Here is a 15729-nt window from a genome sequence, read left to right on the forward strand (position 1 = left end):
AGCCGCTCGTACGGCCGGTGACAAGCGGTTTTCGGCCGCTTTAATCCGGTGGTCGTCCCAATGCTTGGCGAACTGCGTCGAATAGGGTCCCAGGGTGACGTCCATTGTTGTCATGGTCTTCAGAATTGCTGAATACCCTTCGTTGAAGATGCTCACGGCCAGGAAAGTCGCAATCTCCACAGTATTTGCACCAGAATGCAAATGCTTGGGAGCTAACTTCCAAACACACGCGTTCAAACTTTCATTTGAATTTTGTGTTTCCTCCCAAGCACCGGTACAATAACTCGTTCTCCGAAAAAAAAAAACTGGTGCGTAAAAAAGGACGATTTCAGGCAGGTGTATTTTTTTGTTCAACCCCGAATAACAAACATTTCCGTTCCGTATTCGTAAAAACCTTTTCAAGGGTGGATTCTAAACACTTTTATGAATCCAAAAATGCAATTTTAAAAAAATCGATTTTTTGAACCAAAAGATAGTAGACCTCCCCTTAACTTCGGTGACCGGGTGAGAACAGCCGTATCGTTTGCGACAAGCTCGTTGGTAAAAACGGACATGTAGCAGAGAGACGATATGATTGAGCCTATCGTGAGGCTGAAACTTGTGTAGAGAAGGAAGTTAGTGCTTTTGATCAGATCTCAGAGAGGAGTTTGGACTGAGGAGTGCGTTCCTTTCCGCTTCAGTTGCTGCAGATGGCAGGTGTCTGCGAGAGTCCAGATTGCGTACCTGCGTCGGCTCGTGCCCGCAGGTGCCTGCAGAAGCCAGATGGCGGTCCCACGGCACGCCATATGGCCCGGCGCTTCCTCACTGCTGAGGATATACAGACTCATAGCGTCACGCGGCTCGCGCTCCTTGCTTCACCTCTGCCGTCACTCGCCGCAGCTGTTCCATCAACAGCTTCTGACGCAGCTCATTTATTCAATCAGCGTGATTTGTTTCTGACACTGCTGCCGCTAGTTCCGCGAAACTCACTGTCGGAGCCACTGAACTTCAAGGCTGGCCAGTCACTTTGCGTGTGTTCGTCATCATCGGCGTTGTAACTAATCGCTTTTGGATGCACATGACTCTCGACAGATATAATCCTAATTTGTCCGCAATTGCCCAAGTAATTGGTCAGTATTCCGTCTAACAAGGCGAATTATCCCTATTGAAGAATCCGTAAGTCAAGGTTTCCTAACGCATAGTGCAAGGTTCCCAGCTATCCTTGCAAAAGAGACTGTGTGGCTCAACAGTGTTACATCCTCGAAGCAGTATGTTAATGTTGCACCATGTGAACTCCGAACTCCGTGAATACAGAGCAGTTTCAACCTTTAGCCAAAATTGGGTGGCCTCCTATGGCGGCAAAGGGAACGGAAAGTCCAGTGCCTTTAGACAAACACAACATCCATACCTCAACGGCATTCGAATCCGGACCCATCACGGATGAGTGATCAGAAGCCATTCGCTTAGACCAGTATGCCAACGGGGTATCTAATAAAAGCTGTAGAACTCTCAACGTAAACTGCAAACAAAGCATCATTTATTAGTTTCATCACAAGAAAGTGGATGCTGAAAAAATGAGATTTATTCTTCTTTATGAAAATATATCTATTAAAACAGAAACGAAATAACACCATGGTTATCCAGATGACATAGTTTGATGCTTCGACATGTCTCCCATAGGTATAGCGTAATTTCTGAATTCAAGAAAATTGCATTCGCCCCGGAAAATAGTTCCAAACATTCATTAGTCAATTTTTTTGTAATTAAATGTAACAAATGATTGATACCAAATTTGGTTGTACTGGTATAATCAGTTCAGCACATTCTTGCTGTTTCAATTATTTCGGGAAATTTCAATAAGTGGGCGCACAGATAGGAAATTGAGGACATTTGTTATTCCCAATAAGTTTTAAAGGAAAAAATGAAGACGTCTGATCATCTTAGTTTAGTGATTAAAACTATAACAGGAGAGCTGCATTGTTGTGCCGTTGGATTTGGTGGTGGTGGAAGGCGAAGGGCGGAGACCATTGATGGTTAAAAAGGAGAGGACGTCATTTTTCAGTTTTCGCCTAGTGTGGTAAAACACGTGACAATGGCCCTGCGTAAGTACTAACCCATGCAGTGACAGCACAACACTGAAGAAACTCGATCATAATTACTCTTTAACTTTTTGCTTCTTTTTTGGAAATAACCACAAGCAACTCTCTACAATAAATCACTAACACACATATGTGTTTATTAAATGGCAAGGAGCGGGATATCAATTAAGTCTACAACTTCACCATAGAGTATAAAGGAGGCTGGAACGTAAATTTCATTGATGTAAGAGAGAATAGATTCAGTGAATGTTTCATAATGCATACAAGGATGCAAAGGCGTACAAGCTCGAAGTGGGAAAACAATATGAAAAGTTATCACCCATGTACTTTCAAAGGAACAGTCCTGGCACTTAAACTCAAGCGGTTTAAGGAAACCACGGAAAATCTAAGTCTAAATAGCAGGACAGGGATTTGAACCGCCATACTGCCAAATCTACCAGTGCGCAACCCTGTTCCGTCATAATGCATATAGGAAGCGATAACCTCATTAACAAGCATTTAACTTACCCTAAACACCACATAGAATCTCCCCTGGGACCCAATGCATAACATGATCAATTACATTTAATTACGATACAACACTTATGGTGTCGTCGTGTCATAACTTTCACTTATTATATTTCATCTCATCCAGATTTGTTGAACAACACATAAGGATTCCGACATTAAGGACTCTAAATTAAAATTTTATGCTCTCAGGTGTAACCCTAGGCCGTTGGCCAGGGGTAGCGCCTTTGTTTAGTAACCATAACGCCCTCGGTCCCGGGTCCGAACCCCGCCAGCGCTTAGATTTTAAATTAAAAATACGCTACTGGCCATCTCAATTGCTACACCAAGAAGAAATGCAAATGATAAACGGGTATCCATTGAACAAATATATTATACTAGAACTGACATGTGATTACATTTTCACGCAATTTGTTTGCATAGATCCTGAGAATTCAGTACCCAGAACAACCACCTCTAGCCGTAATAACGGCCTTGATACGCCTGGGCATTGAGTCAAACAGAGCTTGGATGGCGTGTACAAGTACAGCTGCCCATGCAGCTTCAACGCGATACCACAGTTCATCAAGAGTAGTGACTGGTGTATTGTGACGAGCTAGTTGCTCGGCCACCATTGACAAGACGTTTTCAATTGGGGAGAGATCTGGAGAATGTGCTGGCCACGGCAGTGGTCGCACATTTTCTGTATTCAGAAAGGCCCGTACAGGACCTGCAACATGCGGTCGTCCATTATACTGCTGAAATGTAGGGTTTCACAGGGATCGAATGAAGGGTAGAGCCACAGGTCGTAACACATTTGAAATGTAACGTCCACTGTTCAAAGTGCCGTCAATGCGAACGAGAGGTGACCGAGGCGTTTAACCAATGGCACCCCATACCATCACGCCGGGTGATACGCCAGTATGGCGATGACGAATACACGCTTCCAATGTGCGTTCACCGTGATATCGCGAAACGTGGATGCGACCATCACGATGCTGTAAACAGAACCTGGATTCAACCGAATAAATGACGTTTTCCCATTCGTGCACCCAGGTTCGTCGTTGAGTACACCACCGCAGGCGCTCCTGTCTGTGATGCAGCGTCAAGGGTAACCGCAGACATGGTCTCCGAGCTGATAGTTCATGCTGCTGCAAACGTCGTCGAACCGTTCGTGCAGATGGTTGTTGTCTTGCAAACGTCCCCATCTGTTGACTCAGGGATCGAGACGTGGCAGCACGATCCGTTACAGCCGTACGAATAAGATGTCTGTCATCTCGACTGCTAGTGATATGAGGCCGTTGGGATCCAGCACGGCGTTACGTATTACCCTCCTGAAGCCACCGATTCCATACTCTGCTAACAGTCATTAGATCTCGACCAACGCGAGCAGCAATATCGCGATACGATAAACCGCAATCGCGATAGGCTACAATTTCTCCTCCTTACATTAGGCATCACAACAACGTTTCACCAGGCAACGCCGGTCAACTGCTGTTTGTGTATGAGAAATCGGTTGGAAACTTTCCTCATGTCAGCAAGTTGTAGGTGTCGCCACCGGCGCCAATCTTGTGCGAATGTTCTGAAAAGCTAATCATTTGCATATCACAGCATCTTCTTCCTGTCGGTTAAATTTCCCGTCTGTAGCACTTCATCTTCATGGTGTAGCAATTTTAATAGCCACTAGTGTAATCAGCACTGGCAGCAAGACTTTCGGCGTAAGTCACTTTCGTTCTGCCAACGGCCTTGCAAAGTGGGCGGAGGAGTGGACAGAGATTCCGTGCACTCTCTTGCCCTTGGGTTGGGAAACTGCACCTGAAAGTGAAAGAATCAGCAAGTATCAATGGCATGAGGATGCAGAAGACAATGGAAAGCACTGCATTAAACACACACAATGTGTATCCACAGGGCATGTGGCCTGTAACCGAAAATCTGTCCATAGGCAAAAGATTCCGGAATAGTTGCCCATTCGGCCCCCAGGAAGTGGACTGCCAAGGGGGAGGTGGATGGTAATCACGAGAAACAGAAACTGAATGACCAACTGAAGGATAACGTTGTAAGAGTCATGGCGTGGAATGTCAGAAGTTTGAACATGGTAGGGAAGCTAGAAAATCTGAATAGGAAAATGTGAAGACGCACTCTACATATCGTGGGGCAGGGGAGGGTGGGGGGGGGGGGGGGAGGTCAGTAAGTGAAAGGGAAAGAGGGAAATAAGACAAGTAACTCTGGTCACATGACTACAGTGTAATGTCAACAGCAGCAGAGAATGATACAACAGGAGTAGATTTCGTAAACTCAATACGTAATTTGGGCAGATGAAAATCTAATAGTTATGGAGGACTGGAATGCAGTTGTAAGGGAAGGAGTAGAAGAAAGGGTTACGGAAGAATATGGCCTTGGTACTAGCAGTGGAAGAGGAGAGAGACCGACTGAGCTCTGCGGTAAATTTCAGCTAGTTATATCGAATACTCTGTTCAAGAATCACAGGAGGCGGAGGTATACTTGGAAAAGGTCGAGTGATACGAAAAGATTTCAGTCAGAATACATCGTGGTCAGACAGAGATTCCGAAATCAGATACTGGATTGTATGACGTACCCAGGAGCAGATATAGACTAAGATCACTATGTAGTTGTGATGAAGAGTAGGCTGAAGTTTAAGAGCTTAGTCACGAAGAGTCAATACGCAAAGAAGGGGAATACGGAAGTACTAAGGAATGAAGAGGTACGCTTGAAGTTTTCTAAGGCTATAGATACTGCAATAAGCAATAACGTAGTAGACAGTTCAGTTGAAGAGGAATGGACATCTCTAAAAAGAGCAATCAGAGAAATTGGAAAGAAAAACACAGGTACAAAGAAGGTAACTGGGAAGAAACTATGCATACCAGAAGGAATATTTCAGCTGAGCGATGAAAGAGGGAAGTACAAAAAAAAATTCTCGAACACAGAAATACGAGAACACGTTGCTGAGGAATGAAACAGATATTAAATGCAGGGAAGCTATAGCTAAATGGCTGCATGAAACAACAATCAAGAACAGTTGCCAACGTGAGTAACTTAGAAGTAGATACCCCAGACTAGTGAAGCAACTTAAATCACTTAACAAAAGTACGTCTTCCGGTTCAGACTGTATACCAATCAGTTTCCTTTCAGAGTATCCTTATGCAATAGCTCCATACTTAATTATCATATACAACCGTTCGCTCGACGTAACATCTGTACCCAAGGACCGAAAAGTTGTATAGGTCACACCAGTACTGAAGAAAGGTAGTAGATTAATCCACTAAATTACTGGCCCATATCATTAACGTCGATATGCAGCAGGATTCTGGAACATATATTGCGTTCGAACATTATGAATTACCTCAGTGAGAACGGTCTATCGACACAACATGGTTCTCGTGAAACACAGTTAGCTCTTTGCTCACATGAACTGTTGAGTGCTATTGACAAGGGAATTCCAACTGATTCTGTGTTTCTGTCTTTCCACAAGGCTTTTGAGACTGTACTACACAAGCGGGTTGTAGTGAAATTGCGTGCTTATGGAATATCATCTCAGTTATGTGACTGGATTCGTCATTTCCTGTCAGAGACGTTACAGTTCGTAGCAATTGACGGAAGGTCATCGAGTAAATCAGAAGAGATTTCTGACTTTCTCCAAGGTAGTGTTATAGACCTTTTGCTGTTCCTTATCTACAGAAACGCTTTAGGAGACAATCTGAACAGCCGTCTTAGGTTGTTTGCAGATGATGCTGTCGTTTATCGTCTAGTAATGTCATCAGGAGATCAAATAAATTGCAAAACGATTTAGAAAATGTATCTGAATGGTACGAAAAGTGACAGTTGACCCTAAATAAGGAAAAGTGTGAGGTCAGCCACGTGAGTGCTAAAAGGAATATGTTAAACTTCGGCCTGCTGGTGTGACCGAGCAGTTCTAGGCGCTTGTCTGGAACCGCGCGACCGCTGCGGTCGCAGGTTCGAATCCTGCCTCGGGCATGGGTGTGTGTGATGTCCTTAGGTTAGTTAGGCTTAAGTCTAAGTTCTAGGGGACTGATGACCTCAGATGTTAAGCCCCATAGTGCTCAGAGCCTTTTTTTTTTTTTTTTTTTTTTTTTTTTTTTTTTTTTGTTAAACTTCGATCACAGGATAAATCAGTCAAATATAAAGGCCGTAAATTCAACTAAATACCTAGGAATTACACATACGAACAACTTAAATTGGAAAGAACACATATAAAATGTTGGGGGGAAGCCAAACCAAAGGCTGCGTTTTATTGGCAGGACACTGAGATAATGTAACAGATCTACTACCGCCTACACTACGCTTGTCCGTTCTCTTTGAGAATACTGCTGCGCGGTTTGCGACCTTACCAGATTGGCTTAACGGAGTACATCGAGAAAGCTCAAAGAAGGGCAGCACGTTTCGTATTATGGTGAAATAGAGGATATAGTGGCACTGACATGATACAGGATTTGGAGTGGACATCATTAAAACAAAGGCGTTTTTCGTTGTGGCTTTATCTTGTCACGAAATTTCAATCACAAGCTTTCTTCGTTCGAGATTGGAATAATAGAGAATTGTTGTGAAGGTGATTCGATGAATCCTCTGCCAGGCACTTAATTGTGATGTATCCTTGTACATGTAGATGTAGAAGAAATCGAAAAAGTGATTGTCGGAAGGACTGACTCAACATATAGTAAAGTCAAAACAACCTTCAGTGAAATTAAAAGCAAGGATGGTAACATTAAAAGTGCAACGCAAATTCCAATGTTAAATGCGGAGGAGAGAGCGGATAGGTGGAAAGAGTACACTAAACGCCTCTTCGAGAGGGAAGATTTGTCTGATTGATGGAAGAAGAAACAGAAATCGATTTAGAAGAGATAGGTGATCCAGTGTTAAAATCAGAATTTAAAAGAGCTTTGGAAGACTTAAAATCAAATAAGGCAGAAGGGATAGATCTATTAGAATGTCTAAAATCATTAGGGGAAGTGGCAATAAAACGACTATTCACAGTAGTTTGTAGACTGTATGAGTCTGGCGATATACCATCTGACTTTCGGAAAAATATCATCCACACAATTCCGAAGACTGGTAAGAGCTGATAAGAGCGACAATTATCGCACAATCAGCCTAAGAACTCATGCATCCAAGTTGCTGACAAGTATAATATCCGAAAGAATGAAAAAGAAAACTGAGGATGTGTTAGATAACGATCAGCGTGGCTTTAGGGAAGGTAAAGGCAGCAGAGAGGCAAGTCTGACGTTGTGGTTGATAATGGAAGCAAGACTGAAGATAAATCAAGACACAGTCATAGGATTTAAAGGACCTGGAAAAAGTGTTAATTGGTGCAAGATGTTCGAAATTCTGAGAGAAATAGAGGTAAGCTATTGAGACAGAAGGGAAATATATAATATGTACAAGAACCAAGAGCGGACAATAAAATTATGAAACCATGAACTGTGTACTTGGATTAAAAAGGGGGTAGGACAGGGATGTATAGTTTCGTCCTTATTTTTTAATATATGCATCGAAGAAGCAATGACGGAAAGAAAAGAAAGGTTCAGAAGTGGGATTAATATTCAAGGTGAAAGGATATCAATAATAAGATTCGCCGATGAAATTGAAAGTCTACTAGTATGAATTTGAGAAAGAAATTTGTGTGAACGTACTTCTGGAGCACAGCATTGAATTGTAGTGAAACATGGACTGTGGATATCCGTCAAGAAGAGAATCGAAGTCTTTGAGATGTGGATCTACAGAATAATGTTGAATACTAGGTGGACTGATAACGCAGGTAATGAGACGTTTCAGCGCAGAATCGGAGAGGATAGGAATATATCGAAGGCCCTGGCAAGAAGAAGAGACAGGATCCAGAATGAGATTTTCACTCTGCAGCGGAGTGTGCGCTGATACGAAACTTCCTGGCAGATTAAAACTGTGTACCGGACCGAGACTCGAACTCGGGAAACTCTGGAAACATTCCCTAGGCTGTGGCTAAGCCATCTCTCCGCAATATCCTTTCTTTCAGGAGTGTTAGTTCTGCACGGATCGCAGGAGAGCTTCTGTAAAGTTTGGATGGTAGGAGACGAGGTACGGGCAGAACTGTGAGGTCGGGGCGTGAGTCGTGCTTGGGTAGCTCAGATGGCAGAGCACTTGCCCGCGAAAGGCAAAGGTCCCGAGTTCGAGTCTCGGTCCGACATACAGTTTTAATCTGCCAGGAAGTTTCAAGAAGCAGGATGATTGGAGATCTGTTGAGACGTCTGGGAATAACTTCCGTGTTACTAGAGGGAAATATAGGAAGTAAAAACTGTAGTAGAAGACAGAGATTGGAACACATCCAGCAAATAAATAAGGCCGTAGGTTTCCAGTGCTACTCTGAGATGAAGAGGTTGGCACAGGAGAGGAGCTCGTGGCGGGCTACAGCAAAGCAGTCAGGAGACTGGTGACCAAAAAAAAAAAAGATAATATTAATTTCCATTTTTAGATTTCGAAGTTTGAATTTGTACAACTTGAGAAGTTAACGTTAAGAGGATATTTAGAGCAGGAATGACGACTGTGATAACTGCAAATATATCTGTTGTCAATAGTGTTCATTAAACCCCCACTGATCATCACAGTTCAACTTGCGGCTGAAAAACATTAAAATTCAAATCTTGTCTCTTAAAGTTGTCATATGCCTAAATAATTCACCATCCTTTTGCCTTTCATCACAAAAATCCTCTCTAGTCTCAAGTGTACGAGGTGCGGCTAGAAAAAAACCGGACTGATGCTGGAAAAAACATTTATTTACAATTATTTACAATTTCATGTTATCTCCTTCAATGTACTCTCCTCCTCGGTCTCTACACCGCTCCATACGAATTTTCCACTGTTCATAGCAATGCTGCAGATCATTTTCGGTAAGTCCATACATTACTTCCGTCGCTTTTTCTTTTACTGCTTCAACAGTCTCAAATCTAGTTCCTTTCAAATCTGACTTGACTTTAGGGAAAAGAAAAAAGTCACAGGGGGCCAAATCAGGTGAGTAGGGTGGATGATCTAAGATGGGAATGTTGTGTTTTGCCAAAAACGTCTTCACTGACAACGCACTGTGAGCTGGGGCGTTGTCTTGGTGAAGGATCCATGACTTTTTTCTCCACAAATCGTTCCGTTTTCTCCGTACTCGCTCACGTAGGGTAGCCAGGACGCTAATGTAGTAATGCTGATTCACTGTTTGTCCCTCTGGTACCCAATCAATGTGCACAATCCCTTTGATGTCAAAAAAAAAAACAATCATCATTGCCTTGAATTTCGATTTTGACATTCGTGCTTTTTTTTTGTCGTGGAGAACCAGGAGTTTTCCAATGCCTCGATTGGCGTTTAGTTTCGGGATCGTAAGTAAAAAACCACGATTCATCGCAAGTAATCACATTTTGTAAGAAGGTGGGATCACTTTCAATGTTTTCCAGGATGTCAGAACAAATCATTCTTCGGCGTTCCTTCTGTTCAATTATGAGACACTTTGGAACCATTTTTGAACACACTTTGTTCATGTTGAAACTTTCATGAAGAATCTGCCTAACACTTTCCTTGTCAACTCCTGTTAACTCAGACACTGCTCTGATTGTTAAACGGCGATCTTGTCGAACAAGTTTACCGATTATTTCAATGTTTGCATCAGTTTTTGCTGACAATGGTCTGCCAGTGCGAGTGTCATCACTGGTGTCTTCGCGGCCATCTTTAAATCGTTTAAACCACTCAAACACTTGTGTTCGCGATAAACAATCATCGCCGTACACTTGTTGTAACATTACAAACGTTTCACTTGCAGATTTTCCTAGTTTGAAACAAAATTTGATGTTAACACGCTGTTCTCTCTGTACACTCAACATTTTCCGACGCACAGACAAAACGTCAACTACTTAAAACAGACGCCACGGGCAGACTGAGTGCAGGAGGCAGATGAAACTCGAGCAGTAGGCGGAGCGAGAGTCACGTGACAGGCCACGCGACTTTCAGCCTTATTGCATTCGTTTTATTGTTTCACCAGTACTAGTCCGGTTTTTTTCTAGCCACACCTCGTATACTAAAAATTAAAGTGTATTCTTCTGATAGAGCTAATTTCTGTTTTCCTCATAAAACTCAATAGGTTCAAAAGCAGACAATTATTTCTTTACCTCTTAATCTTCAGCAAATATTTATTGTCGTTACAGGGGTTGTACATTAAAATGTCAAGTCTAGCTGATAAACTGCATTTAACTCAGTCCAGTTTCCTTACTACAAAGTTACAAATAACAATATGTAGAAGTCTCACAGAGAAGACGCTGGCAGTATGTGAACTTTGCTCTGTCGGACGCCGGCCTCGGGCGCGTTACAGCTTGTGGCCATGTATTCTATAGCGCTGCTCGTCTTCAGAGGCATCACACTTTTCCCCCGTGGTCTGCCGTTGCATAAAAAGCGGAAAATACAATTTCTGGAGTCGCATAAAATATACATATTTTAACTTATAATACAACTTGTAAAGCTGCCTATACGTTCAATGATTCATCTATTACAGGTAGCGAGTGTGGCCGACAATTTAGTGCCACTAGACACGTCACATGAATATTGGTGTTATTAAACAGTGCATACTTCACCACACACGCTGGTGAGCTCTGACGGAAAATAGAACACCAACACCTTTGTGACGTCTGGTTATAATTCAGTCGCAGACGCAGCTTGAACATGACTGCTTATCAGCTGAAATCTGAGAAGAAGAAATATTGATGTTCCGGATGCATGCCCGAAAAAATGATAAAATAATGCCTAAAACCGATTGAGCTGTGGCGAGCTGGCGTCAGTGTTATTTTGTTCATGTATCGTTGACATCGTTTGTGGTTGAGCTAAGTTATCTTTGCTTTTCGCGTGTCTTATCTTCCGGGTTAGCGGGCGAAGCGAGTTGCTTGTTAATCTTCGACGGGTAACCCTCGAGATCTCGTGACATTCGCGGGGAGACGAGTGTCAACGGTTGCCGAACAAGCGTGATGACAATTACACTTTGTGGTGTGAAATTGGTTCTGCGTTTTGCCGACATGGGTAGCTTGGAGATGCAAGTTCTGTAACTTCGCTGGGAACAAAATTTGAAGGGAAGCGGTGAAGCTGTGGAACCCGCTTCCTCGTATTGGGTACCTGATATAGAGTAAGTCGTCGTAACTGTGTTTGTTCACCGACGCACTCAGAGATTTTAAACTTTATTATTATGGTGAGACTTTCATAGTCGAACCTTAAGACGATGTGGAAGAGTTCAGTTGGCCTAGTTAAATGGTGGCCGTTACTTGAAAATTTTCTCGGAAGTTTAACTAGTGCTTTGTGTCCCTTGCAATGAAATGATTTTATGTTGCCGTCTTTAAATCCTGCACTCTATTAATACAGTTGTCCATGTGTGAGTCAACGGTTCCGCCGAGTGTTTCTACGTTTCAGAGTTACTGGAATGTCTTTATGATTCGGGCAGAAACTTTTGATTGTGCCATCGCCCTGGCGGTGGAGTGAAATGTCATCCGAGTCTAGGCCTGGCAGTGTTTAAGAACCTGACCACAACCGGAGTTGGTCACATACCCCCTTCCAAAGTTTAGTATTTTTCTTCCTTCTGTCAATATATATATATATATATATATATCATATATATATATATATATATATATATATATATATATATATACATATATATATATATATATTGACAGAAGGAAGAAAAATACTAAACTTAAACTTTGGAAGGGGGCGTGAGGCAAGGTGATGGACTCTCTCCGTTGCTATTTAACTGCGTTCTAGAAAAAGTAATACAAGAGTGGCGCGAACGAAAATTGGAGTTCAAAATTGACCAACCAGTGAAATTAGGACGAACAAATATTCGAATAGACTGTTTGGCCTTTGCAGACGACTTGGTTATTCTAACGCAGGACATCCAAATTGCTCAGAAACAAATAGAAATTCTTAAAGAAACAGCAGAAAGAGTAGGTCTCCAAATCTCATTTGAAAAAACACAGCATATGACTAGCAACAAACTGGCACCCAAACTTTTGGAAACTAAGTATGGAAAAATCAAAAGAGTTTCGCAATTCAAATATTTAGGTGAAACAATCTCAGAGACTGGTCTAGAAAAAATTGGAAATGAAATTCGTTGTCAAAAGATGGAGACAGCTTTTAGACTTACAAAAGACATCTACAACAAAAAATGTCTCTCGAGGTACTCTAAATTGAGACATTACAACACGGTCATAAAACCAGAGTGCCTTTATGGGGCTGAAACGCTAATTTTAAACAGAAAAAAGGACATTCAAGAAATCCAAAAAAGAGAAAGAAAAGTAATCAGAAAAATTCTAGGTCCAAAATATACTGAAGAAGGAACATACAGGCTAAGAGCAAATAGTGAAATTCAACAATACACCAGCATATATTCGGATATGAAAAAACGCAGATTAAAATTTTATGGGCATATTAAAAGAATGGATGCTACCAGACTAACTAAACAAGTAGTGGAATTCTACGAAAATCGAAGTAAAGCTAAATTTGAGACAATAAAATGGATTGCTGCTATAAAAGAGGACATGAAAGAGGCAGATATAAAACTAGATGAAATTCAAGACAGAAAATTATTTAGGCAAAAAATTCATGACTGGGTAGTTGGTCAAGCTGAAAAACCAAAGAAAACTGGAACCACATGGTCTGATGAAAGGAAAAGAGCTCATTCCGAGAGAATGGAAACAATTTGGGCAGAGAGAAAGTCTAAAAGAAAATAACTGAATGCCCCGTGATTGTACTTCGCGTGGTCCAGTAGGGCCCAAACGTGAATAATAATATATATATATATATATATATATATATATATATATATATATATATATATATATATATATAGTATGTAACCTGTTTGTATATGAACTTGTTTTCTTAAATATTAGGGACTGGCAACTGGCTAAACCTTAAACTGCATAGCATCTGCTGAGTTCCTTGTGCAGCTTTTTCTAGTAATTTTTTGTTAACACGTCTGAGCACGTGAACATTTATTTTTTAAAGATCATGTTATGTAATGGCATCTTAGCTTGGCACTAGTGTTCAAGTATTATTAAGTCACTCTTTACCTGTAATTGTTTTCATTATATTTATTTTGAGGGAAGTCCTATATGGGAGTTTGAAGTTCTCAAGTTTGTCAGTAACCCTGTTTTCTTAATTTGGAACTGTTTGTTAGAGTACTCAATACGTTAGGTCTCTAACCGTATTTGCAAAGTTTTATCTAGTGGCTAGTCCACAATTTCTAATTATCATTTTTTTTTTAAAAATCGAGTAGTGTCAATAAACTGTCCTAATTATAAATTGTGACTGACAACCATGATTCCATCCCGCTTCCTCATTTATGGTATTTAATATATGGTGTGTAAGTGTGGTACGATTGAGGAATCACGTATCACCGATTTTTGACGGAATTGTTCCATAACTGCCTGCCCTACTAGAGAACAAATACTTGAAGTCGTTAGTGCTTTCAGAAATAATACCAATTCACAGTCTGCAGGTCATGAGTGAAGGGACCACTGTTAAAAAAAAAGTCTACGGATACGAGTGACTGCTGGCCCCTATTTTTATTGCATAAGAGGTGGGATTCTTCCCACACGTCGGTCAGGGGGCCTGAAGATCGCGTAATGTAAAGTCGAGACTGGAAGCAAAAATAAAATAAAAGTGGAAATTTAGACTACTGAAGGTGTTTTGGTTACACGTTTTAGTTCAAAAGCAGCCGAACCTCAGTGTCTAACGAGTAGCGACGTAGCTGGCAAGTTGAAGTGTCAACTCCTTCGCTTGAAGGCAGCACTGACGACATTATTCGTGTAGATCGACGTATTACAGTTGAACCTGCCAATAAACAAGCTAAAGTCAATAATGGCTGGAAAACGTTGCTGGTCTCCTGCAAACACGTGACACTGTTACACGACACTGCTCGTGCTCACGCCGTCCATAGGATCCAAAAAAAAAAAAAAAAATGAAAAAATTGGTTTGGAGATACTACCTCATCTTCCCTACATCTTCCTTGGATATTCATTTGCTTCGTCCACTAAAGGAGGCAGTATGGGCAAAAACGTTCAGCGACAACAAGACTCAAACAACAGAAACGACAAGACTAAACTACTTTGTATGAGTTAAAAAACAAACAGAAAAAACCTTGTTCATCGTAGGATAAGTGTATTAATATTGGTAGGGATTATGTTCAGAAGCAGTAAAAGTCTTATTTCGTAAAAATACACTTCTTTCCTCCACATCAATTTTTGTCTTTAATTATTGAACGTCCCTCACGTTCAAGCTATTGGAGACCATGTTAATTCTTCAGTTACATAGTTTTATGGTCAGTAGATGCCGTATATTTTTCAAACTAGTTAATTAACGTGTTGACGGTTAAGCCATACTTCGTTGGTCAAGCATCATTTTACATTGTATTGAAGATCTACAATGCAACAAGTGATATCTGCAAGTGAAGTAAGTTTCTATAATGCCTTAACAATTTTCCCTGTCTTGAAAATGGAAATTTGTGTTGCTTGCCAACAGCTTCTATTTCAAAATGTTTTTAATAATATTACTTCTTAATCTGAATTCGATTACTGATTATTGATGCCTAGCAGAGTAATAACGTTACAGGTTTGCGTTGCCAGATTGTTCAGGGAAAAAAAATCATTTTAGGAGCTTCTCCGTTTCTGGAGGAAGAAAAGGAGTATTTTCGTATTTTCTATGTTTTTGAGCGACAAAAAGACTACGTTCTAAAGGTTTCCACATATTATAATAATGGAATATATTCACAAATACGAAAACATTTACACAAATTCATCTAACTTTCATTGATATTTTGAAGAAGTTGTTTCGCCTTTTAATGACGTAAGGTCTTGTTTTACGTATTCAAAAAATTGTTTACATGACTGATTAAAATTCACCACAATTTGGAGATCTGCCTCGATCAGTTCTGTAGTGCGTCTGTTTGTCTCATTCCATTTCTTATTCATTAATCAGAACACTCTTTCACAAAAGCACTGGATCCTGGTACACTGAACGAGAATCCAACTATCTTATAAATATTTGGCACTTTATTTTCTGGTACAGCTGAAAATAAATGTAACCACTTCGAATACATCACTACCGTTCTTGTTTACACTTACTAATATGTTAGTCTTGA

Source organism: Schistocerca americana, chromosome 3 (assembly GCF_021461395.2).
Source record: "Schistocerca americana isolate TAMUIC-IGC-003095 chromosome 3, iqSchAmer2.1, whole genome shotgun sequence".
In the NCBI taxonomy this organism is placed as follows: domain Eukaryota; kingdom Metazoa; phylum Arthropoda; class Insecta; order Orthoptera; family Acrididae; genus Schistocerca; species Schistocerca americana.